Raw genomic sequence first — 26,855 nt, forward strand, 5'->3', positions numbered from 1 at the left:
ATTGTCGCCATTTTAGTTCAAAAGTAGCAAAGTCATTCTCTAAGTTCAATCATATTGAAACATACATATTTTTGCATCATTTGATTGTGGGGCTGTTTTGTCATCTCGAAAGCAATTAAGGTGGAATCTCCTTTCCTCTCTTTATCTTTTATCCATTTTCCATAGGGAACTGATATATGTGGCTCTCTTTTGCATGCACAGTCTGGGACTTCTCTAATATATATATATATATATAAAGAAGACTAGAAAAGGGCAAATTTTGTGAAAAAATAAATAAATAACATGTGGTTTTTATATCATTTTCCTTCCCATAGAAGCATGTCTACCTTAAGTGGCAGCATATCAACAGAGAATGACGCGCTCGAAACCGGCCGAATCTTATCGAGACCCATGAGCACTCCTACATGGATTGAATCGTCAAGCTTCCTTAATACTGTGGATGTCCAAATGACTGGTGGAGCTGCAGGGGAAGACCGAGTCCAAGTTGTATGTTCTGAAGGAAATGGATGGCTATTTTGTGGGGTGTATGATGGATTCAATGGGCGGGATGCAGCTGACTTTTTGGCAGGAACTTTGCATGAGAACATTGGGTTTTACCTGCATTTGTTGAAGTGGCGTACCATGGAGCAAGCCGGTTCATCTAAAAGTTCTCTTGAAGGTTCATTAAAAGGCAACACTGTCAAAAGTGGTTTATCCAATGAATTTGAGACTTCAGACGCTGAAAGAAAATCAACCATGCTTCCCCATTATCTGGATGAGGATTTCTCATGTGAATCTTTCCGTCTTAGAGCTATCGATTTCCTTTGCCGTGCCCTTGCCCAAGCTGAGAATGATTTCATGTGTATGGTTGAATAGGAAATGGAAGATCGACCTAATTTAGTCTGTGTTGGATCTTGTGTCCTTTTGTGCTTCTTCATGGGAAGGACCTGTACATTCTAAACTTGGGTGATAGCCGAGCTGTACTAGCGACTTGTAATTCTTGTGAAAATGGTTTATTGAAAGCCATCCAACTCACAGAAACTCTATTCTGTTGATAATGAGATAGAGTGCAGGCAAGGAAGAGTGAAAGGAAATCTGAAACTAACCTGTGCATTTGGAGTTGGTTACCTGAAAAAGGTAACACTACAACAAATTAGGCCTGAGCCGACTGATGGGCTTACCCTTTGCCCGCAGCCCGTTTTAACGGCTGCGGGCAAAAGGTCCGTTTCTTTAAAAAACAAAAACAGAAAGGCCTATCCGTAGTATCTCCCTCTCTCTGCCTCTCTCTGCCTCCCCCTCTTATTTATCTTCTTTCCTTTTTTCCTTCTTGCAACACTCGGCAGCAGCAATAGGGTAAAAGCTCTGGAATTTTTCTCCAACCCGCTCCCTCGATTCTCTCAGAAAACCCTACTACAGATTTTCCATCTCTATCTCACGTTTTCAAAGGCGGACCCGTTTGGTTATCGCATTCACATCGGATCTACGTTTTCTTTTACTATCTCGCTTCCCGTTTTATCGATTTAAGGTAAGAGCAAACGCAATCTTTTTGATCTCATCTTCCCGCATTGTAAGGTTAGGGTTTCATCGACCTGCATTATGTTTTCTAGGGTTTTTTGAATCACATTTGTGTTCTGCAACGAATTTTGGGGGTTTCTGGAGCTGCATTTTGATGTTGAGATCGTTTCATAGTATTTTTATTTTTATTTTAAAAAAAATTTGTCTGATGTTTTTCATTTGTGCTTTGATGATGTAGATCTTTTGAATATTAATTAATTTATTTTTTAAAATTTTCTTTTAATTGAGGGATTTGAAATTTCTGGCAAGAAGGTGATCCTACTAGGCATAGAATTTGGGGGTACGATATATCGACCAGCTTTTTTCTCCCTTTTTGTAGCGTAAGGGCAGCCTGAAATGTGATTTTCTCTATATAGTTCCCTCAAGGCTATTCAATAAAGAAATCCTTTAAAACTAAAAAAAGATACCCCAACCCTTGGTGGACAATATCAGGTGTCAAAATAAATGATATAAGAATTGGGCTCATGTTCTTTCCTCTCTCCTTAGGAGCCATATAGGGAATTATCTTAGAGGTTGACATGCATAGGCTAGTAGATAAAAGTCTAGCCCTTTTTGTTGGCATCTTCAAATTAAATATTATCTATATTTTAATGCTCTGATTGATGTTGATAATAAGGTGTGAGATTTCCAAAAAAAAAAAAAAAGTTCTGAACCATACTTAGTTTATTCTCCATATTGGTTGACTGCCATTGCTATTTACCTGAAAATGCAACTACTCTGATTGGTGGAGATGGCAGTGAGTTAGTTAACTATGCATCCCTTGAAAATAAAGTTCTATCATTCTCTATACTGGTTAACTATCATGGCCATTAAGCTGAAATTACAACTGCTCTGTGCTACTTAGATAATTTGTTTGCTAATCTTTCTTGCAATGATCCCATGTGTTATGCATGTGTTCTGTTTGTTTTTCCTTGTTTCATGATTTTGTAGCTTCCAATGTGATTAGTCTATGCCTTTCCTTTCTGTTCCTGTATCAGTCTTGAAGTGTTGCTTGTTCTTGACATGCTTATTAAAGACCTTGCTTAAGATTCACACTTTTCAACAGACTGCATGAGGAATTGACTACTGCAAAACAGTTTGATTTTTTTAGCTGGGTCTCCATTCATGGCTCAGTGGTAGACTTACAACAAGTTTTAACAAATAAATTAGACTCATGCATGTTAAGTTGCCCGCAATCTGCCCAGGAACAAGTTCATGATATCCAAGCCATTCATTATCTAGTTCCAAATGAAGTGCATTTTGGAACCCAAAGGATTTAAATCCTTTTGAATCTGATGAATGAGAACCAGTCCTTAGTTTCTTATTTTCTACTAAAATTGTGAGATCACCCTTATTAGACCACAATTAAACAATAAGATCCAGTTGATGCTGTAGGTTTCTTCAAGGCCTTGATACAGATCAAGGAACTGTCTCTAAAATTAGAGATGCTATCAAAGAACAGAAGGAAATCACCGTTCAATTGATCAACTACACAAAGAGTGGTAAGTTGCTAATATCAGTACTTCCAGGTATGATGTCACTATATCATGTCAGTTCCATCATTTATTGCATTAGGAACTCAACTTTTCCATGTGCTTGATCAACTACACAGAGTGGTAGGTTTTACCTTTGATGCTTTTCCATGTGCTTGACCTTTGAAATCTGGGAACTGTAGGGAAAAAGTTTCTATAATTATGCTATTTAATTATATTTCATTTCTTAAAATCTGTAACTTGCTTTTTTGTCTCATTTACTTTACTGATGGGAGTAGGTACATGTTTTTCTTAACTTCGGTTTCAATTGTTTCCCTATGGAGTGTAAATAAATTGAGACGGAAACAACCCTGGAAGCATATCAGAATATTAGTTTTTAATTGAGTGGCTTACAGTTTTTTTTGGAAAATGTTCCAAACACTAGAAATGAAAGAATCTTTGAATCTACTGTCTTGTCTCACAAGTTTCTATAATTATGCTATTTAATTATATTTCATTTCTTAATATCTGTAACTTGCTTTTTGTCTCATTTACTTTACTGATGGGAGTAGGTACATGTTTTTCTTAACTAAGATTGTAAATATTAACTAATTTCTTCTTGTTATTTTATTTTGTAGGTTGTGACAACTATGGATTGAGCTAAATGGAGGGATCTCTCTCTCTCTCTCTCTCTCTCTCTCTCTCTCTCTCTCTCTCTTTGTTATTTCTGAAAACAAAAATAATTGATTTTGACAGTTGGTTGTGACAGCTAATGTTTGTTTCATGTTAGTAGTTTTGCTTGACTAATCTACAAAGATTTATATTGTGATTTGTTTCAGCTTTTCATCTTCTTATGCGTAACAGAAGGTACACATTTCTATTATGTTTTGTTTTGATTTTTTCTCTGCTTATGCGTAAAATATTCTGATTTAAATATTAAGAACTACATAGTGGCTTGATCCCAATCTTCCGGACATTAGGTACGTAGGCAGCCATTCATACTAGACCGTATCAATGCAGCCACAATTTTTTTTCCCTCTTCTTGTAGTGTAGATGCATTTTCATCAGGACTACTCGGCAGTAAGAGAGGTGGATGATCAATATATACCCTTGTGTTTAGTTTCTATGCAGGTAAGCAGATATTCCACCCCATAACTTTTTGACATGTTTGTTTATCTATATGTTAGAAAGATGATCTTAGAACTGCGATGTCCTCTGGCCATCACTGGCTACAATAGGAATTATCTTGATGATAATTACTTAAATAAGTTAGTCCATTTTTGTAATACAGGCTGTCAAGATAATTACTTAAATAAGTTAGTCCATTTTTGTAATACAGGCTGTGTCAGCTTGTATATATGCATATTTAGTTTACAATTGTACATGTGACATGTCATTAGCCCAGTCTAAATCATCCAAACTGCAAGTCTCAAAGTGCATATTTGTGATGCAATAATTTGGTTGCTAATGGGAAAGATCTGTTTGAAATCTCTAGATGAGATTTAGTAAATGAACTAGAATTATTGACTGTTGGCGTTTGCAATCTATGAATGTCCTAGTGTGAGAATGAGTTCATGAAGCTGTTTTCAGTTTGGATAGGAATAGTGCTCTGGGTCCAGATGGCCATCATTCTGGCGGATTCTTTTCTGAGTTGTGGGAATATCATTAAAATGGATGTTTTCAATATGGTTTGGGAAATTTTCCATGGAGGTTCGTGTTTACCTCCTTTTGTTGCTCTTATTCCAAAATATAATTGCTCGCCAGATTTTAGGAAATTTCACACTATTAGTCTTTGAAATTTTGTTGACTAACATGTTGGGTGCAATTATTCCAAACTAGTATAGGACAAACATTTATTATTATTATTTTTTAAAGTCTGGAATAAGCGTTCTAGCATTGGAAATGTCATTATTAAACATGATATGGCAAAACCTTGTGACTGTTTGGATGCACTTTACGATCATGAGGGAGTTTGGTTCTATCAAGTTGGCTGGCCTAATCCATAAAGTGGTTGTCAACTGCTTCTTTTCAGTGGTGGTGAATGGTGAGCTATGTGAATATTTCAAATTTACTGAAGGTATTTGTCAAGCGGATGCATCATACCCATTGTTCTCCATCATCGTTGAAGAGGTTCTGAGTAGAGGCATTAGAAAAAAATTCTTTGGTAAAATTCATGCTAATTTGTACTAGGGGAGTTGGACATGTTACAGTCTATTTCGCTAATGATACTATCTTTTTTCTTTGATAAATAAGCAATCTTTGTCAGAAAGTTCATGTATCAAGCCTCTTTCTTACCTCTTAAATGCAGTATGCTGTCAAAATCATCATCCTGCAGGCTACCAATTGCACAGTTATGATTGTTCAATGGAGGAAGTTTTTTGGCATTGCTGTTCTGTTATTTGGGATCACTAGATAAATGGTCTGCATTGCCCAAAGGTGGTCTCCATCTGGCCAGTTGATTGGCCAAGCATTGTGTATAAATCACCTTCCCTTGTTTTATTTATTTAATTTTTTAAAATGTTGTTTAGGAGGTTTTTTTTTTTTTTTTTTTAAATGTTGTTTAGGAGCTTTTCACATCTTCATTTAGCACAATTGAAGTACATCTTACCCAAGGCGATTAGTATAAAAAAGATCCTTGTGCATGATGAGAGGACACTTTGTAGAATTATTGACTGTTGGCGTTTTACTAGTTTTTGGAAGCTACAATTTTCTAAGGATATATTACAAATTCCTAGTTCCTGAGTGAGATATCTTCTGAATCTTCCAGTGGATATCTTGTAATTTGGAGGGGAAAATGTGGAAGAATGGAAGCCCATTACTATGAGTGTTGTTTTCCACATACACCAAATGCATGCCAGACCATGTTGGCTCCAACCAGAAGCTGGTCATCATCATCTAAGCCTTATACCAACTAATTGGGGGTTGGCTACATGCATCTTTTTCCGCCATTCCACTCCATCAAGGGCCATAACTGCAGTCATACACTTACTATCCTTTCTTTGAATGCTTGAAGATGTAATAAGACTTGAAAATCTCAAGCGCTTACAATCCAACAACTGCTTTACATGCCATCACATGTGCCTAGATGGAAAACAACTGCAAGATCCAAGCTGTCCATCAGTTGGGCCCTATTCCTAGTCAAATTAGCAGTCGATCTGTCAGATGGAGCAAAGTCTAGAAAACAAATGGATAAAACATGCTTGGACAGCCATCAATTTGTCCCATATGTAGTGGCCTACACAATCATACAGATAGGCCATAGCCCAACAATCAGGGGAATCGACTATGTTAGTCATTTGATCAATGGTACAAATGGACTTAATGCAAAATTGACTGCACTTATAGACCTTCTATTAGGTCACTTCAGTGTCATTTCTCAAAGAAGAAAAAAAACGCTCTTACTTGATAGATAGATTGAAATCTACTAATTTGCAAATCTAAGTGCCAATCTAATTACAATTGGGACTGGATTTCAATCCAAGGACTGGCTTTTTCTTTTTAATTTTTTATGTTTTTGTTTAAAGGGACTGGATTTTAATCCAAGGGCTCTTATGTGTTTGGCCACTTCAGCATGAGAATAAAGATGGTCTCGGGAGATTCAGCTGGAACGATAACTGCATTCTATGTAAGTAATATTAATATGGTTAGAACAGATTTCTTTTCTTCTTCTTTTTCTTTTTCTTTTTATCTTCCTTTTTTTTAAAAAAATAAATAAATCTTATTTAGAAGATTTAGAACAGAATTGGTAGGACTGGACAACTGATCTTGTTGACCATGTCAACTCAACACGACCCATTGGGCTTGAGCTAGGGACAACCACTCTAATTAGTGCACAACCTTTATGCCTTGATGAATCGAGAATTTTGTTTTAAAGAATCTTGATAGTTTACCCTCATTATTTATCTATAACTAATTTGATGATGCGACAGGTATCAGGCCATATTCGTGCTCAAGGCTTGATATTCAGTCAAAAATTACTCCTATTTGGTTATCTAAATGGTATGATATGCCATTGACTGAGAAATGCTTTTAACCCATGATCAAGCTTATTAAAAATGGTTACAATATGGATGCATTGTGTTCGTATCGTTTGTCCCAACACATGATACATGGATAAACTGGTCACAGGGGAGAAAATGGCCCATATATACAAGCTGACACAACCTGTATTGGTACCAAAATATGGCCATCACAAGCATTTCCATATATACATTATATAATTTGGCATATCTATGCATCAATCTCTCCTTCATAACAATGTTCACTGACATGTGCTGCAGAAGATGTTCTCACTTTATGGGACCTAGACACAAATATTCTTGTAGCTGTAATTGGAGATACTCTTACAAAAAATTTTGAGGAAAGGTCAAATTATTATGACACGTTGCTTGCTGCTGAATCTCGTGCAAACAATGCAAAGAAAGGGATCCATTCTGCGAAGGATCCCCCAGTCATGCATGTAACGGACCTGCTGATAGTCAGAAAGCTGAACCTTCTTGTTTCCTTGTACTTTCTATCATGTTTGGTTCTATAAAATGATCTCTTCTGGAATTAAATTGTTCCTTCAGAACTTGCTAAAAAAATATATTTTCAGGCATCTGCAAAAAAAGCTAAAGATTTCTTACCTTTCATGCAACAGAGTAAAAGGCTACCCACTGTTGTGGATTACGTCCTTAGTGGTCATCGGTTTAAATTGTTAATCCCCAAGGAAACTTGCAGCATTCCATTCTCCTTCTCTGGTGTTAGATGCCCCGGCCGCGATGAGCCTTTCTCAGATGAAGCAATTGCCTTCATGAGAAGAAAGATCTTGCAGAGGGATGTAGAGGTGCCATGTTCTGCCTCGGTTTATTCCATTTTACTTCATGTTCAGTGCTGTTAAATTTCTATAATTTTGTGCAGATTGAAGTCGAAACAGTTGATAGAACTGGAACCTTCTTGGGTTCTTTATGGGAATCAAAGACCAACGTGGCTGTGGTTCTTCTAGAGTCTGGGCTGGCAAGGCTTTAAACTGCTTTTGGTGCTGACAGGATTCCTGATTCTCACCTACTTGCAAAGACTGAGCAGTTTGCAGTACATGAGCCCACTGGATGAACATGTACTCAATGTACAGTGGGAGACTATAACTTTGGGTAGTTTGATGAACTACTAAACTTGCATCCTCTTAATTGTCAGTTTATCACTGCAGATTTCAACATCAAAAGCATTCCAATTCAGTCTTTCTTCATTTGAATCTCTTACCTGTAGAAAATGAGAGATGGGTCTTGATTACATTTGCATTTCATGGGCTTTTTAGGAGTGAAGGCATTCTACATGGCAAATTTCTTTGTAGCAGATGTTGGTGACTGAATTTTGTTCTTCTTTTAACTATCATCTCTTTACAAAATATAGATTCTTACTGGTTGCTTGAAATGCTTTTCAGTCGTGGGTTCCACTTGAGTATCATGCTATTGACAGCTTACCATGTTATGTTGAATGAGCATAGCTTACCATGTTCGAGCTCTTTGCTTTTGGATAATGTTTGTGTATAAACCTTTTCAAAGGGCTTTGTGTCCAGAAATGTGATGCCCTGGTATTGACTAGCTCCTGTATGAAAAATGCTGCAAAATATGGGAAATTTTCATTGTAATGATGATGATTATGACGATTTATTTGCTATTGCACCTGGTTATGGCACCTGGTCCATACCATGAGATCAAAGAAGTTTGTGGGCTGCAAAAGATCACAAGAGGAACATCTGTCACAATTGCATTGGACTGCAATAGAGATTCTTCCATTTCCAATATCGAAATTTATCTTGAACAGAGTAATTCAGGTCTATTTGGTTCTGCTTTAGCTTTTGGAAGCAATCCAACATATCCCTTTCACTACTATTGAAACTGTTAGTATTGAAATAACTACTATGCTTTTCCCCTTTTCCACATTACTTCAGGTCTTGACCTTTTATATGCTTTATGTGTGAGGGAAATTATAGGGATCAAATTTTTGACTGATTGAAGTACGGCGGAAATTTTTCATGACTAACAATGTTAAATTGTATTGATCGATTTTTTCAAGTTCATGATCTGACTCACTAACTTACATTCAATTTTTCCAGCTACCACCCCATATTGAATTACTAGTTGCAATGGTCACACAAATCAATGAACCTGATAGCATATATGGGATCATCCAATCACACAAGGTGAATTGTTTTATCAATAGTTGCATGAATTTTGTTTTGGTTTTGTACTGCCACCCACATTATTTCTTCAAAATGTTAGCAAGTATGAACAGCTAGGAGGCAGGAGCAGGAGCAGGAGCACAAATCAAAAACACAATTCAAAGTGACAGTGGCACCTGGGTAGAAAATTTGGCAGCTGAGGTTGTGCAGTTTTTTTTTTCTTTTTTTTGGTGCAGCATGAGCATGCATATCTGACATCTTTCATTATTCTTTTATTTTTTAAAAGAAACTTTTTTGATAAGAAAGATTTTCTATTTTGCTATGGATTGTCAGTGTACATGATCCCTATAGCTACAGAGCTAATCCGCAGTAGAATTTTAAAGAGATATGGTACCAATGGCTACGGTCGCACTATGGTCACTCATATTTAGCTACGGATTTTACCTGTAGCTTTTGACCAATTTTCTGGTCGTCTAGCAAAAAACTGGCGATTTAGCGGCGTCCAGCACAATTGTCAGTAAAGGTCCTGACCGCCGGTAAAGCCTTTACCGACTGAGGCTTTACCGGCTGTTAGATAACCGCGGGCAGAGGGTTTACCGGCGGTTTTGTTGGTCTTTACCGGCGGGTTTGACTGCCGCTAAAGACTAGTTTTCTTGTAGTGTAATATGAGAGAGTATATGATCCCTGACACTAGGACATGCATATTATTTACAGCCTTGGATCCTTAGTTTGCACAAGTGGGGCCCCTGGTCAAATGATGCATACTGTTGATGCAATGGTAGTTGGGGTATGTCCCACAGATTTCCTCAATGGTACAATCTTAACCCTTTGTCTGTTTGCCTGATATAGCGGTTTAGAAAAGAAATACAGCGTAGATCCACATTCAACTAAAAAAGAAAAAACAAACAAAAAAGAAAAGGCCAAATGGTTTTTATCACCGAACCATTGGCCCCAAAATCTGTAAACATGGTGTATTATTATTATTATTCTTTGGGCGAGGATCATATAATAGCAAATCATTTTCATTACTGCACATTGCATGGGGGAGTCCCTACCCATGATATTCTTTTAATTTTTGTTTGAGCAGAGCGAAATGAACGATGCACTAATGGGCATTCTTCGAGTTCGCAATTTCTGCAACCATATGTTTACACCCATCCATTCACCCACTACAAGAAAAGAGGGCAAAGCTGGTGGTGGGTGGAACCTTTTGCCAGCCGGAAGCAAAGCTTGCCGCCTGCAAACGATTCCTGCAAATACAATACACGATCGCCCTAATTTCTTTCCCTCTCCCCGTTGCCAACTCTCTCTCTCTCTCTCTCTCTGCGCCTCTATCTCCCTCCCTCTCTCTCTACACCTCTCCCTCTCCCTCTCCACTCGATCTCTCTTTACCTCTCTCTCTTTGTATATCTCTCCCTCTCCAGTCTCGAACCTTCCCCTCTCTCTCTCTGCTCGATCTACCTCTCTCTCTCTCTCTCTCTCTCTCTCTTTCTCTCTCTCGCTTCTCTCTCCCTCTTTTATTTTCTTCTTTTCTTTGGCTACAACATCAGGTATTTCCCTCTTCGCTCGATCTACCACACATCAAGGAGCATTCTGCTGCAACATCAGGTATCTCCATCTCTCTCTCTCTCTCTCTCTCTCTCTCTCTCTCTCCTTATCTATTCATATCAATTTGGGCACTTTTGGCATTTTTTAATCCTTTAAGTAACATTGTGTAATGATTTGTGTATTGAGAAATTTTGAGTTTCAAATCCCTAATAAGGGATTTGTAGTGTGTGGAAGATCCTGGAGAAATTGGAAAACTCGAGTACATGTGTTGATAGGGTGTACCCATGCGTGGTTGGGGAGATTTCGGTGGAATCCATACACTATTTTTGGTAACCAAGCTATTTTTGGAATCCATCACAACATATTTACAGATTGCAGAAGAGCTTCAAGGAGAGGAAGAACCAGTTGCAGTTGTTCATGTCAAGCGCACAAGAGGTGAGAATCGGTACCCATTTTGGTTTTGTTTCATCTGTTTGGTATTTTGAAACCTACCGTGAATGCTTCATTGCCTGAAGATCAGAACAACTGAACTATCCTAGCCATATAATTGGTGTTTCAAATTAATCAAGATTTTTTATGGTAATGATCTTCCGATCAGTGGGAGTTCGTTAGTAATGTCTAGTAAAAAATGGGACCAATGATCTGGACGGTCTGGTTTTGATAAATGTATTCCATGTATATAGTGATGCATACAGAATAGTCCTGCCTTGGATTGTTTGTTGGGAATGTTTAAGCTGTGCACAACATTTGTTTGATGAAATGTCTCTGTTAACAAACTTCAATTTACAATTGCTTGTGCCTATGTTCTTTTTCTTCTTTTTATTCTTCTTTTCTTACGCCATTCGTCTTTGACAAGATTCGTGGCACCATCTCTCAGCCAAGGGTTAGTTTGGGCATACCAAAATTTGTGGACGGTTGCATCCATCCACTGCCCAGAATGAGAATTAAATGCTAAGAGGTCCAATCCATTATCATTCCATTCTCATTTTGGTTGAAAGTTTGCAGATGTGCATTTATCATGTTCCACAGTCCACATTTCATGGGTGCATCAAACGGCTTCATGTAGGCCTATTTGTTTGACCTAGTGCTTGCATTCAAAATCATGGCTAGATTTGAGAGTAATCAGAAGAAATCTTTATGAAACTATTGTCGCATCATTGCCACATTGTTAACTGAGGAGTGATTAGATCCAAGTGCTTGCAATTAGTTCAAAAATTGGTATCAGAGCTCCAATTTTTACTTGATTGATTCAATTGTGTTGTGTTGTTCACACCCCAAGTATAGGGTTGTACATAATCTGAAAGTAACCAGAACTAGAAATAGAAGAAGAATAAATCTAAATCAAGTGAATATGAGGGAATAATGGTGAAATATTAATCTAAAACTTGTGAAATTCAAAGGTAGGAAACTAGGGTGCCAAGGATCCACTTGTAGAGATCAGGGAGATCTACGCTTGATTTATGAACTAACTGGACTTCGAGTCCCATCTTCATCCAGTTGGAAGATGTATCACTAAAACCGACTTTAAACTTCCATTGATCTAGCTTTCAAGAGATGAGAGGTATGAGGATTAGAGTTGATTTCATCATAAAACCATGCCCATGAGACAAAGTAAATAGCAAAATTAAACCAATCCACAACCAATCTGAAAGATGTATGAATGTTAGGAAGGATTCCATCATACAACTATGTCTAAGGGGCAATAGTGAATAACAGAGCTTCCTATCTTTACAATCAAAATAAGGGAAATGAAATACTTAAAGCCATTGTAGATCTATTATAATTTAAGTCACAATAAATCATTAAAAACTAAAAGAATTCCTTATAATCAAACTATAATCAAAATTAGTTCATAACATGAATCAAAGACCGTAGAATACTACCCATCATGCCACAAGCTTCACCTCTTAGCCCAAGTTAAGAGGTTTAGCCAGACATGATTAGGCTAAATCTCCAAAAATTCATAAGAAAACAGTAAAAAACATGAAAAATTCTAAACTCTCTCTCTTTCCTCTCTCTTCCCTAACATCTTAAGATAAGATCTATGCTTTGATGCTTCTCTCTCCACATTTTCTCCCTTTTATAACAATAGGGGGTGGTGATGGGGGGAGAGAAGTCAGTGGAATGCCAAGCTAGAGTCGATGGCATTGCGAATGCAGCTTTTTACACAGGTCCCTGTTTTGGTTGGCAGATCTTAGAAACCGACTTGCATCGGCTTGGACTTGTGGTGGCTGACGGTCCTGACTTTCTGATCTTGCTTCATGAACAGTGTCGTAATTCCCCTCTACATCTTTTGGATGGTTCGGATTATAGATCCGACCGTGATTGTGATCACACAATGGCCCACGGAGGGTCGGACGGCGTCCGCACATTGCTGCTGCGAATCTTGGAGTCGATGGCATCAGTGGGGCCCATGATCGACATCTTCAGTGAAATCCACTCCGTCCATTAGATGCAGATTGAAAATTTGTTTAGATGGACAGTTTTCAGATTAAATTTTGTGTGGCCCACAAGATTTTCTTTCCTGCCATCCATCAGACGTAGTGGACGGTTGGAGACACATCCTGGCCGGTATCCGGCTGAGTTCGGGTAGGGTTTGGTCAGCGGCGTCTTCTGCTTCCACTGGACGGTCCAGATCATCCTGTTAGATGATTGGGGTGGCTCACATCATGATCTCAGACGGATAGCGTGTGGTGGGATTTCAAATTCGCCCTGGATTCAAAGAATGGTCAGGTCAGCGACCTTTAACCAATTTTGTTGGTCCGGTGCACCTCTTGTGCACGTGTGCTATGCACACTGACATCATGTAAAATGTGTCCCACCTTAATGTTTCGAGAAATCCACTCTGTTTTTCCATTTTGTAATTTAATTTAAATGGATAAGCCCAACTTTTAAGCATATCCAAATCTCAGGTGGGCCCCAAATCAGTGATTTAGTGGCTGATCTGTCCGTTGGGCAACTTCCACAAAGATCTGAGAGGGTTGAATTTTGACGTGTACAGTTAATTTAGTATCCTCAGGCCAGATATGACGTTTTGAGCTGAACGAATGGTGAGAACCGCTGTGATCTTGTATTCTGGATGAATTTCAGGCCTCTTTAGCATGAAATACTTAATTTTCTTGAATATCGGGCATGTAAATTCTTCAATCTCGGTCCCCTGGAGTCCGTACCTTGCCTTGGTGCCTCTTGAGCATTAAATCCATGCCTTTAGCATTCTTTTCAGTCCACGCTCATAAATTCACCTTGCAACACAAACACAATTAAAATAGGGCATTAAACAGTATCATGTTCTTCAAAGTAGGTAATAACTGGGGTCTAATATGTAATATTCGACCCTCAACCCAACTCCCAACTAGTATTTTGCTAGTCCCAAGCAAAGTATGTGAACAATAGGTTAAGAACTACAGGATAATTTCTATATACTCGAGTGAATTTTGCAAAATAATCAAGATACGAGAATTCTATGATTCATAAATATTGGGTCTTACTTTCTCATGGACTCAAGCACACGGTAAATTTCATAGTCAAGCTCAAGGTATTAATCCACCAATTAGAAAACTTCTAAACATTAAGATCCATGGGTGTATAGTGTAATCTCAGCTTATCAACATTAAGATTCACTTCTCTATTTCATGATATCATTGGTAACCAACAAGAGCATTCATGACAACCACAACCAAAACTTGTTTCACAAATCATTTTTTCATTCTTCTAGCTTTTGATTTTTTCATTAAAAGTAATGCCAGAGAGGGGAATCAAATCCTCACATATAGGGAGCAAACTTATGGTGAAGACCAGTCGCCCAACCTTTTCCGAATGTCATACTTGGGGAATCGAACCTTCATCTATAGGGAGCAAACCTATGGTGAAGACCATTCGCCCAACCCGTTGCAAAGGCAACTGTTTTTATTTATTATTTTCTTTTTCCTCAATAATAGCATGATGGTCAAATTTCTCAAGCTGGTTCCTTTCATGTTTAGTGATTGCTAAGTAATCCTTCAATATCGAACTGAAACCTCAATGTGTAAGCGAGATATGACATGTGAAATCATGATTCAATCAATGTTTAAAACTTCTAATCATGGATTGATAATTCGAACTCAACTGTGGAATCTATCAAATAACTAAATTCAAGAGACGTAAATCCTCAACACTCCGTATCGTATACTTCTCAAATCACGACTATCCTTCAAAATCACAGGAATTTCCAGAAAAAATTATAAAAATTTTCACAAATTTTGCTCAGAACAAAGAAAATACTGATTAGGTAACTTAATCTCCCACTCCCAACTTAAAATCTACATTGTCGTCAATGTAAAAAGAAATAAGCATGCAATGCACATGGGACAATGAAGGAGAAGTGATGGAAAGATAGTCCATGGACGGAAGAATCAAGAAGCTTTTCTACAAAGACCTCAGCATGAAAGCAGATCAGCACAAGAGCGAAGGAAAACTATCCAAATAGAAAGCAAACTAACCTAATGGCATAAAGCTGACTTACCTAGAACAACATAAAACAAACTACTATAGTCCTATGAAAGCAGTAAACCTACCTATACCTCCATCAGACTAGGAGATCAATCTTGGTAAATAGGATCATTTAGAGGCATGGACATGTCCTCTACATCAAATTTCTAGACAAATGGCTTTAGGCTGTCACCCCCCCCCCCAAACTCAGAAACTGGGCTCATAAAATTCCCGATCGCCGAATCCGGCGCCAACAGCCTCCGTAGTACCCCATTCTTCGATACCGATAATCATATGCCAGATTCTGATCCTGGGATCCTACAAGGAAGATTTTTCAACGTACATTTGTCTCATAAGAAGCATAACCATAAGTATACCCAAATCATAAAGGTAACATCATCACCACATATCCACTAATATAAACATTTGAATACAATACTGAAAGGAAAATACATATATCAAAATCAAAGCTCCAGAGGATAGCTGCACGCTCCAAACTCAACGTTGCTGCAACCTAACCCTACCTGCACGCATCTATCGTGCATAAGCTTACAAAAGCTTAGAGGGTGGTGAAAGTGTGTGCACAAGATAAGTGTCAAGCATACCATAAAGCCCATAAATCATACATCATCGGAATAAGCAGAAATACTGACAAGATCATGAATCATACAATATCAGAGTAAGCGAAAATATACTAGTAAGTCTATGAGTGTTATCAGCCGTACCAAGGCTATGCAATGCAAAACATAATAAGATAATAACAGATGCTAGGGATGCAATGCAATATGCAAATCTTGATGAGCCACGAACACCATCAACCTCATGCAAAAACATAGTAACCCAAAATACTAAGTACTGCGGATGCAATGTAATATGCGGTGCGAATGAAATGACTATGCTGGAATATGAAGTCGGGATGATAGTACGAAGTATCACATGCTATGGGGTCCATCACAGGGGACTTCTATCCAATCCAGTCCCATACCTAAATTTGTATAGTCGGACATAATGTGGTAAACTCCTGATCTCAGGTTAGTCGCGCGCCCAACCGAAATCCTGGCCATGCAATGGTACACGTAATAAATAGTTATGCACTACCAGCCCAAATGGATAGTGAATGAATGAATGAATGGATTTACAATTCCTGCTCAATAAGTCCACATATCAGTACGGTTGCTCTCTGAAGAAATCACCAGGGTCTATTACAGTCCACTTCGACTGCTTCCTCCCTAGCTGCACAGCCCAGTGAGTGGAAGAGACCTCACTATCCACCTACCAATATCGGGCCCAGCTCGTCGATAGCGGACCCATTTACGAGCTGGTCATACTCAGCTTAGCTTATGGCCCTCTCACTCGGGCAGATTAGGCCACACCCCCTTCCAACCGACCACGACATAGTGAGAGACACGACCTCATGGTATATGCACCGGCGCTCATATTTCACTTGGTCTAGACATTGGAGCATCTCCTAGTCTCGGAGGATTTTGATATTTTCACCTAAGGACATCCTAAGTGCCCACAGTGCTAGAACCAAATATTTCCAACGTCCCATCTAGCCATCCACGATGTGCTTGTGGAGGTCACGGCCCTGATGTCACTAGGGCATACAATGATCAAGTCACATGTATGCGAGATGCATGAGTCACACTGTCCAGTCATGTAGCAATCCTGCTCGTACTGTGCGATAATGTGGGCACTCTGTCTCATAAGGACTCCCGTAAATAGTCTACCTAATGGCGTATGCTATGATCAAACATTCCTCATATCAGGTATACATATGATGCGTATGGGCATGAATCATGGAGGTGTACTAAGCATGTTATAAAGTAATGAACTATCCTTATACTGAATATAGGCTTAGACGGCCTACACATAACCAGTATGGGCCTATCAATGGGCCCTAAGGAGAGTTATAATGCGGACATTTAACCAACATTATTCTTACAATGTGGACGTCAAACCAACATTGCTCTCAAGGCATGGCCTGTCATAAATGTCATTACATAACCCATGGTGGAATCACACAATGTATTAGACCTAGTATACATCCCATTGGGCCTCAAATACATCAAATGGGCCTCAACCCACGGGCCCAAATACATCACAATGGGCCTTAACCCATCAGCCCTAATACCTCACAATGGGCCTCAACCCATGGGCTCCAAATACATCAAATAGGCCACATCATATGGGCCTCATATACATCAAGTGGGCCTCAACAACGGGCCATAAACATATCAAAGGTGGGCCTCACAGATGGGCCATAAACATATCAAAGGTGGGCCTCACAGATGGGCCATAAATATATCAAAGGTGGGCCTCACAAATGGGCTATAAACATATCAAAGGTGGGCCTCACAGATGGGCCATAAACAAATCAAAATGGGCCCCATACATATACCAAGGTGGGGTCCACTTGAACTATAGATCTGTCTTATTTTTAGCCTCAAGCCCTAAGACAAGCTTTCAAAATGGTTGGACAGATTGGATGCAACACGTGCATCATGGTGGAGGTCCATATGAAGGCCCACTATCATGTATATTATATATAATATAATATATAATCTAATACACACACACACACACACACACACACACACACACTCTCTCTGTACACACACACACTGTCCCACACGTGGGGGGTGGATCCCACCGTCCAGTGTGGACGGTGCAGATAGAACACAAAAATCATGGTGGGTTCCACCTGATCGGTGCAACACCCGAGTCAGGGGGTGGCCAGGAGTGGATAAAACACATGCCGCATGGTGGGTTCCACCGTCCACAAACATGGACATGGGAAATAAACACATACATCACTGTGGATCCCATGTGGGGCCACCGTAATGTTTATCTACCATCTAATCTGTCCATGAGGTCATGCAGACCTGGACGCTGAAGAAAAATAAATTTCATCTTGATCCAAAACTTCTGTGGCCCATAAAAAGGGTTTCAAGGGCAGACATACAATCCCACTATTTCCTCAAATGTGGGCCACCTGAGCCGTGTATACAGCTGATTTTTGGTGTGGGGCCCACTGCCGTAGGGGCCAACAAGATGGACGGTGTGGATATTACACATACATCACAGTGAGGCCCACGACAGGGGACCGGTAGTCCTGCCCATCTGCCCACCAGCCAGCGCTAGCGCTCCCTGCGTTTTTAACAGCAGCAGCGTCAGTTGCTGCATGTTTTTTTTTTTTGAAATCATGTTTTATTGCGGTTTTCCATACATGGGGCCTGCTTCAAGTGAATCCACCCCGACCAATGAAATCTACAGTCCATAACAGATCCAACGAGCCCAATATTGAGTATTTTTTTGTGTATAGAAATATCAGGGAAGATTTCAACAGTGAAAACCACCATTTGCCATGGTATGGCCCATTAGAAATTCGGATCAGCTTCATTTTTTGGCTCAATGCCTAAAATGATTTGGAAAATGGAATGGACGATGTGGATTAATCTCATACATCAGAGTGGGGCCTACATAAATAGCCCTCCCCAAAAGCTTTCAACCAAAGCTAAGATTTGTGGTTTTCATTTAGACGGTTTGGCCATAACCCATGCATTTAAGGTGGGCCTTGCTCAGGTGGGCCACCACATGCACGGATGGTGTGGATAAAATATACACCAAGGTGGGGTCCATCCGAGTGGGCCACTCAACTATATCATCACAAAAGGGGAGAGAGAGAGAGAGAGAGAGAGAGAGAGAGAGAGAGAGAGAGAGAAGGACAAACACGTGCATGGAGGGACCCTAGCACTATGGGCCCTCCTTTGAAATCGATCATACATTAAGTGGGTCCCAATACATGTGGGCCCATTAAATAAAAATCCAACGGTGGAGATTCCTTCTCCACTAAAATAGACGGTCTAGATGACCCCACTTCAAGCTAGGAAGGTAAACATTACGATGGGGTCCATGGAGAATGGCCCCATCATGGAATTATAATAAAAATCAAGGTGGGCCATCGGCCATATTTAGGGTCCAAAGTGAGATCCATACCATCGATCGGTAGGCCTCACTTGGCCCATCATCAAAACAATGAAATCTAGCCTATGAAAACACCCACCGTTCGATCTCCTTGGTCCGATGGAACGCAGACCTCCTTGTGCTTCACTTCGATAGAGAGGATGAGAAATGAAGGGCTAAGATGATGGATTTTTGGGATGGAAAGTGGGCCACACAACTCAGTTTTCTCTCATGGAAGAGCTTGGACATGAGCTCATTTAGTTGCTTAAAATTTGTGAAAAGAAAGAGAGAGAGAGAGAGAGAGAGAGAGAGAGAGAGAGGGTTGCAAGGGAGAGAGAGTGATGGATGATGGATGTGAGGTGAGTGATGGGTGAGGTGAGAGATTGGTTAACTTTGGGGTTTGCTTGACTTGTGGAGAAAGAAAGCATGGGTTGCTTTTATACTTGACATGATGTGATGTGATTGATTGATGAAGTGATTGATTGATGGGACATATTGTAGAGATTCTCTTGGGATTATAAACACGGGTGTTTCTTTGAAATAAATGCTAGTGCACATCTTCCTACTAGGGTATTGGATCAGTGCACGAGTGGCGGCATTGGAACCGCGGCGACGGTGCGGTCACAATGGTACAAGTCTCGAGTCGAGCCGACTCTGATATATGGGACACGACTCAGGATCACACGCAACTGCTGTCTACGTGCCGCGTGTTACCGGAATTCGACTGGGAGGACCGCAGAAGCCTACAGAACAATATGGGCTAGGATACGGGTCTTACATAGGCAATGTCCATTCACTCTAAACTCATTGCTATTGTCTGGATTCTGATTCTCGATAGCCCCATGAGGATAAACATTGATAACGGTAAAAGGGCCAGTCCAATGAGATTAAAGCTTACTCAGAAAGAGATGTAATCGAGAATTATAAAAGGGGACTTTTTGACCAGGCATGAATGATTTCCAAAGAATATGTTGGTTATAAAACGCCTTTATCTTATCCTTGTAAATTCTTGAGTTCTCATATGCGTCATTTCAGATTTCTTCGAGTTTATTCAACTGAAGTTTATGTAGCGAGCCAGTGTTGTCTAAATAGAATTTAGATTTTTGATCTTCCAATAGGCTCTATGTTCCAACTCTATAGGTAAGTGACAAGCCTTTCCAAAAACATATCTAAAGGGAGACATTCTAATAGTATTTTTTAAAACCAGTACGGTAAGCCCATAAAGCATCGATCAATCGAATTGACCAATCCTTACGGTTAGGGTTAACAGTTTTCTCTAAAATGTGTTTGATCTCCCTATTGAAAATCTCAGCTTGTCCACTTATCTATGGGTGTTATGGGGTGCTTACCTTATGAGAGATAACGTATTTCTTCATTAAACTCTCGAATGGCCTATTACAAAAGTATGAGCCCTCATCACTAATGATAGCTCAAGGCGTTTCGAATCGGTAAAGGATGTTCTTTTTTAAGAATTTAATGACCGTGCGATAGTCATTATTCCAACACGGAATCGCTTCGACCCTTTTAATGACTTAGTCTAAAGCGAGCAAAATATATAGATTTTCAAAAGATTAGGGGAATGGTCCTAAGAAATCAATGCCCCAACAATTAAATGCCTATATGATAAGAATGGGATTCAAGGGCATCATATTTCGACGAGACAACGCTCCCAATTTCTAAATGTTTTGCCGCCTTTCTTAGTTAGGAAGATTTTCTTTTGAATATTTTGCCGTCTTTCTCAGTTAGGAAGATTTTCTTTTGAATATTTTGCCGTCTTTTGGTCATACATATTTTGTCGGCGTACTCTCCCCCCGTCGGTTGTAAATAATCTTGTAAAGTACAAGATGGGGGTGCCTGATGCACCTCATTCTCAACATGGATGTCGTCCACCCTAGGTTAAGGTAGAAGAGGTTCATTTTTAGCCATCACTTCTATTAACTCAAAGGATCTCGAGCAGTTTCTAGTCCTGCAATGGATAGTCAACCCCTCAACCAATCCTCCTTTAGTTAAGAGATGCCGAGTGTTGTCACAAACCCAGTTAGGCATGAAACACTCGCAACCCTTAATTATATATTATAACTTAATTCTAAAAAGAGAGAAAAGAATAGAAATCTAGGAATAGAAAGAGAGAGGAGTTGGAAAGAGGTTACTAGATGAGAAGTTCCTAAAATAAGATCCGGCAAAACAAAACAAAACAAGTAAGTTTCTAAAAACAAATTAGGAAAGTTCTAAACCTAAGTTAGAATTCCAAATTAAAAGAAATTTAAGAATTAGAAATTTTATAAAAATAAAACCCTAGTTCTAAAAATAGAAAAATTAAAGAAATTACAAGGAGATTACCAAATTAGAAGTTTCTATATCAGAATCCTACAAAATAGGAAAGTTAGGTTAGTTTCCAAAAATCAGAAAAACCTAAACCTAAAGTTAGAAAACCCTAATCTTAACCTATTTATAAAACTAGTCAATTTCAGAAAAACGTAACCATCAATCCCTGGCAATGGCGCCAAAAACTTGTTCACACCTTAAGTATAGGGTTGTGATGTAGTAATAATCTCGGTAAGACTGAGGTTGAATCCACAGGGATTAAACCTTGTACGTAATTTGAAAGTAACCAAAACTAGAACTAGAAGAAGATGAAATCTAAATCAAGTGAATATGAGGGAATAATGGTGAAATATTAAACTAAAACTTGTAAAATTCAAAGGTAGGAAACTAGGGTGCCAAGGATCCACTTGTAGAGATTAGGGAGATCTACGCTTGATTCATGAACTCAACTGGACTTCGAATCCCATCTTCATCTAGTTGGAACAGCGTCCTGCTGTGCTCCTACGCCGATGGATGGAAGGGCAGGGACCATGGGTCCCAACTATAATGCATGCGTTTTATCAATGTCATCTAGGCATTTTGCTAGACCGTCCATTTATTGGACGGCCAGTGGACCCCACCCCTGATGGATGTGTCTAAACTGTCCATCCTTTTGGTAACCTCATTTTAAGGCTTAAAGGAAAAATAACATAGATCTATTTATCAATTGGACCACACTGCACAGTGAGTATTGAATGTCTACCATTAAAATCCTTTGGGAGTGTAAAAGTTTTGGATCAATAGGAAATTTGTTTTTCCTCTTAATTTAGGTCCGTGTAACCTTATGACTAAATTGGAAGGGAAATAAATGTTATGGTGGGCCTTGGGAATTTTAATGGTGGAAATCATTATCACCACTTATATTTGGGTGTGGCCTATTTGATATACATGGGGCCCATTGGTGTGGCCCATTTGATATACATATGGCCCATGTGATGTGGCCCACTTGCTATATGAGGGCCCATTGTGATGTATTCAAGGCCCATGGGTTATGACCATTGCAATATACATAAGGCCCATTGGTGCGGCCCATTGATGAATATAAGCCCACGTGATACGGCCCATTTAATGTATTTAAGGCCTAATGGGATGTATATAGGTCTATTGCAATGAGTGATTTCACCATGGTGTATATAATGATGTTTATAACGGGCCATGCCTCGGGAGCAATGATGGTTTGACATCCACATTGTAAGAATAATGTTGGTTAAATGTCCGCATTATAACTCTCCCCAGGGCCCATTGATAGGCCCATACTTGTTGTGTGTAGGCCATCTAGGCCCATCTTCGTTGTGATGATAGTTCATCACCTTACAATATGCTTAGTATAATTCTATGACTTATGCCCATACGCATCATATGTGTGCTTGATATGAGTAATGACTAATCATAGCATATGCCCTTGGGCAGACCATTCATGAGACTCCTTATGAGAAGGAGTGCCCTACATTATCGCGCGATACGTGCAGGATTGCTGCATGACTGGGCGGTGTGACTCATGCATCTCGCATATGTGTGGCATGATCATTGTACACCCTAGTGACATCAGGGCCATGGCCTCCACAAGCACATCATGAATGGCTGGACTGGATATCAAAAATATTGGCTCTAGCACCATGGGCAGGTAGGATGTCCTTGGATGAAAATCTCAGAACCTTTTTGGTACCAGGAGATGCTCCAATGTCAAGACCGAGTGGATACACAAGCACCCGAGTGCTGAATACTAGTAAGCCGTGTCTTCCACTGTGTCGTGGTCGGTTGGAAGGGGGTGTGGCCTTATCCGCCCGAGTGAGCGGGTTATAAGCTAGGCTGAGTTTGACCAGCTCACAAATGAGTCCGTTATCGACGGGCCGGGTAGGTATTGGCAAACTATTGGTCAGGCAGATAGTGTGGTCTCTTCCACTCACTAGGCTATGCGGCTAGGGAGGCGGCAGTTAGTGTGGAGTGTACTAGACCCCGGTGATATCCCAGAGAGGAACTATACTAATATATGTACTTGATGAGGACTGACATGCTTGTATTGCATCTCACATATGACATTCAGCTACGTATGCCTCGCATCGCATGGCCTTGGTATGGCCGATAGCATTCATGCCTTGCATCGCATAGCCTTGGTACGGCTGATAGTATTTATGGACTTACCAGCATATTTTCACATTACTCTGATACTGCATACTTGGAACTTGCCTTGCGCACACACTTACACCACCCTCTAAACTTTTGTAAGCTTATACACGACCGTTGCATGCAGGTGACGTTGGATCGCAGCAGCGCTAAGACAGGAGCTTGCATCAGATTATTTTGGAGCCTTTTAATCACCTTATTTTTCCCTTTCTGCATTATACTTAAAGTTTTTAATATAGTGAATATGTTGTGATGTTGTTTTGTGACTTGGTTATGCTCCATTATAAAAAATCATACTGAAAATCCTCCTTGTAGGATCCCAGGATCAAAATCTGGTGTATAAGCACCGAGAGCCGAGAAAGGGGCACTACGGAGGCTGTTGGCACCGAATTCGGCTATCGAAAATTTTGTGAGCCCATTTTTTGAGTTTGGGTCATAACAAAAGTTGATATCAGAGCATAACTTGGGAATACCTGAGGATCACATCACATATCTACTATGAACTTAGAATGAATAGGTCCTGAGTCTGAATAACTTAACGATTTTTCAACATAAACCCTTAACATTTATGCCTTCGAGAATTCTCAGGGTTGATAGGCCCTTGTTCCTTCCTATAGGACATGCCACCTAGGAGAGCGACTTGAGTGACTCTCACTCCCTTGTGTGAGCCTGACAAGCTCCGACAGTACCTGTGATTACAGAACAGCTTCAGCAGATGCTGCAGACGATGACCGCTATCTTTCAAGGGTAGGGTGGGTGGCCTATTGTTACGCCAGCTGAGGGAGAGCAGGAGCGCGCGAGCGCCCTTCTCAGAGACTTTCGACAGTATGATCCCCCGTGCTTCCATGGCGTGTCAGACCCTGCTGCAGCAGAGATATGGCACTCTGAGTTGGAGAATATTTTTGACACTATGAGATGTACGACCTAGCAGTGGGTGCCATTAGCTGTATTCCTTCTCCAGGGTGAGGGTCAGCACTGGTGGGCATCGGTTACCTAAGCAGCATCGACCGATTTTGAGTAGACCTGGGAGGACTTTGTAGATCAGTTCGACTGGAAGTTCTTTCCTGAGCACGTTTGACAGTAGCGCGCATTAGAGTTCAAGACCTTGGTCCAGGGAGACATGATTGTGTCCTAGTATGAGGCACATTTTATCACGCTATCGAGATTCATGATGTACCTTGTTGATGATAAGGGACTGAAGGCCCGCTATTTTGAGAACAGTTTGCGTCCTGCCCTCAGGAGCCATGTGATCGGATACATGCTTCCGACATTTGGGCAGATTGTGCAAAGGGCCCAAGTCTACGAGGTAGATTGGGCCGGTTTGTAGAGGGCCAATGACCAGAGAGGAGATCAGAAGAGGAAGGCACCCTCTAGTAGTTCCCAACAGCAGCAGCATCTCCACAACAGCGTTGCATGACGCGCTTAACATTTCGAGCATCAGTGGCACCCCCAGCACCCCCTTCGGGACCGTTCCGAGGTACTTGCTTTGAATGTGATAGGACAGGACATCGTAGGCACGAGTGTCCCCATCTGCAGTAGTAGCAGCAGAGGGCACCAAATCAGCCTCCGCGGTAACCCCCATAGCAACAGTAGTGATCACAGCATCAACCTCCTGGACCTCCCCCGCAGCAGCAGAGGCAGCAAATCAGGTCGTCATAGCGACAACAGCAGTAGCAGAGACCTTAGAGGGGACCTGCACCTCCCTACTAGGCCAAGGGTAGATTTTATGCTGCCTAGTAGGACCCTCAGTCATCAAGAGGGGTTGTCGAGGATACTCTCCCTGTTTCTACATGCATTGCATGTGTATTTTTTATTCTGGTGCATCGCATTCCTTTGTGGCTGATGATTACTACCGATCCACCCGTTTACTGATGGAGTCTGCTCATGAGGGTTTTTTAGTGTCGACGCCCTTGGGGAAGACTGTAGTGGTAGACCAATTTTACTAGTCTTGCCCCATTTTGATTGGGGATATCTTTTTGCCTACTGATATATTCGTATTGCCGATGTTCGAGTTTGATGTCATCCTGGGCATGGATTGGCTCACCAAGTGCTACGCCATATTGGACTGCACCACGAGGACAGTCATGTTCCATATACCCAGTGTGCCAGAGTTCCAGTTTGTTACCGAGCCCAGTGAAGAGTAGCTTTCCTGCTTGTTGTTGTGTGCCGTTGAAGAGTCAGTTGCTTTAAGTATCAACCAGTTGCCGGTCATTTGTGGTTTTTCCGATGTGTTCCAGGAGATTCCGGGGTTTCCACCTAGTCGGCACACCGAGTTCCAAATTGATCTTGTGCCTGGTACCGCGCGTATTTCGAAGGCTTCCTATAGTATGACACCATTAGAGTTACAGGAATTACAGAAGTAGCTAGATGAGTTGCAGATCTAGGCTTTATCCATCCAAGAAGTTCACCGTGGGGAGCGCTGGTACTCTTCATGAAGAAGAAGGATGGCACATTAAGGCTTTGAGTAGATTACCCCGAGCTCAACAAGGTCACAATCAAGAACAAGTACCCACTCCCGAGGATCGATGATTTGTTTGATCAGCTGCAGGAGGCACAGTTCTTTTTGAAGATAGACTTGTGGTCCAGTTATCATTAGGTTCAGGTCTGAGAAGAGGATATCCCAAAGATAGCCTTTAGGATATGCTATGGTCATTTTGAGTTCGAGGTCATGTCCTTCGGACTGACCAATGCATCACAGTATTTATGCAGTTGATGAACGAGGTCTTCCATCCGTATCTTGACTAGTTTGTTATGGTGTTCATCAATGACATTTTGATATATTCGATGACCTAGGAGCATGAGCGACATCTGGATATTACCTTGTAGACCCTCCATGCAGACCAGTTTTATGTAAAGCTAGAGAAGTTCGAGTTCTAGCAGGAGGAGGTGAAGTTCCTCGGTCATGTGGTGACGAGGCAGGGCATTGCAGTGGACCCCTCAAAGATTGATGTCGTGCATCAATGGGGCCAGCCCATGAAGGTGTTCGAGATTCGTAGTTTCCTTGGTTTGGCGGGCTACTACCAACGTTTCATTGAGGGATTCTATCGTACTGTAGCCCCGCTGACTAGGTTGACCTGGAAGGGTGCCGAGCTCGTTTAGAGCGACGCTTATGAGCAGGCATTTATGGAGCTAAAGGACCGCCTCTCATCTGCTCATGTCCTTTCTCTTCCCTTTAGAAGTGATGGATTTGTCGTATTTACCGATGCTTTATAAGTTGGCTT

At 40.5% G+C, this 26,855-nt stretch overlaps 1 pseudogene; it reads left to right on the top strand.

Moving 5' to 3' along the window:
• The first annotated feature begins 318 nt into the window (after window positions 1-318).
• LOC131225635 (probable protein phosphatase 2C 39) overlaps window positions 319-26,855 on the top strand; it is a 52,616-nt pseudogene continuing 26,079 nt past the window's right edge.

This window comes from Magnolia sinica, chromosome 2 (assembly GCF_029962835.1).
Source record: "Magnolia sinica isolate HGM2019 chromosome 2, MsV1, whole genome shotgun sequence".
Classification (NCBI taxonomy): domain Eukaryota; kingdom Viridiplantae; phylum Streptophyta; class Magnoliopsida; order Magnoliales; family Magnoliaceae; genus Magnolia; species Magnolia sinica.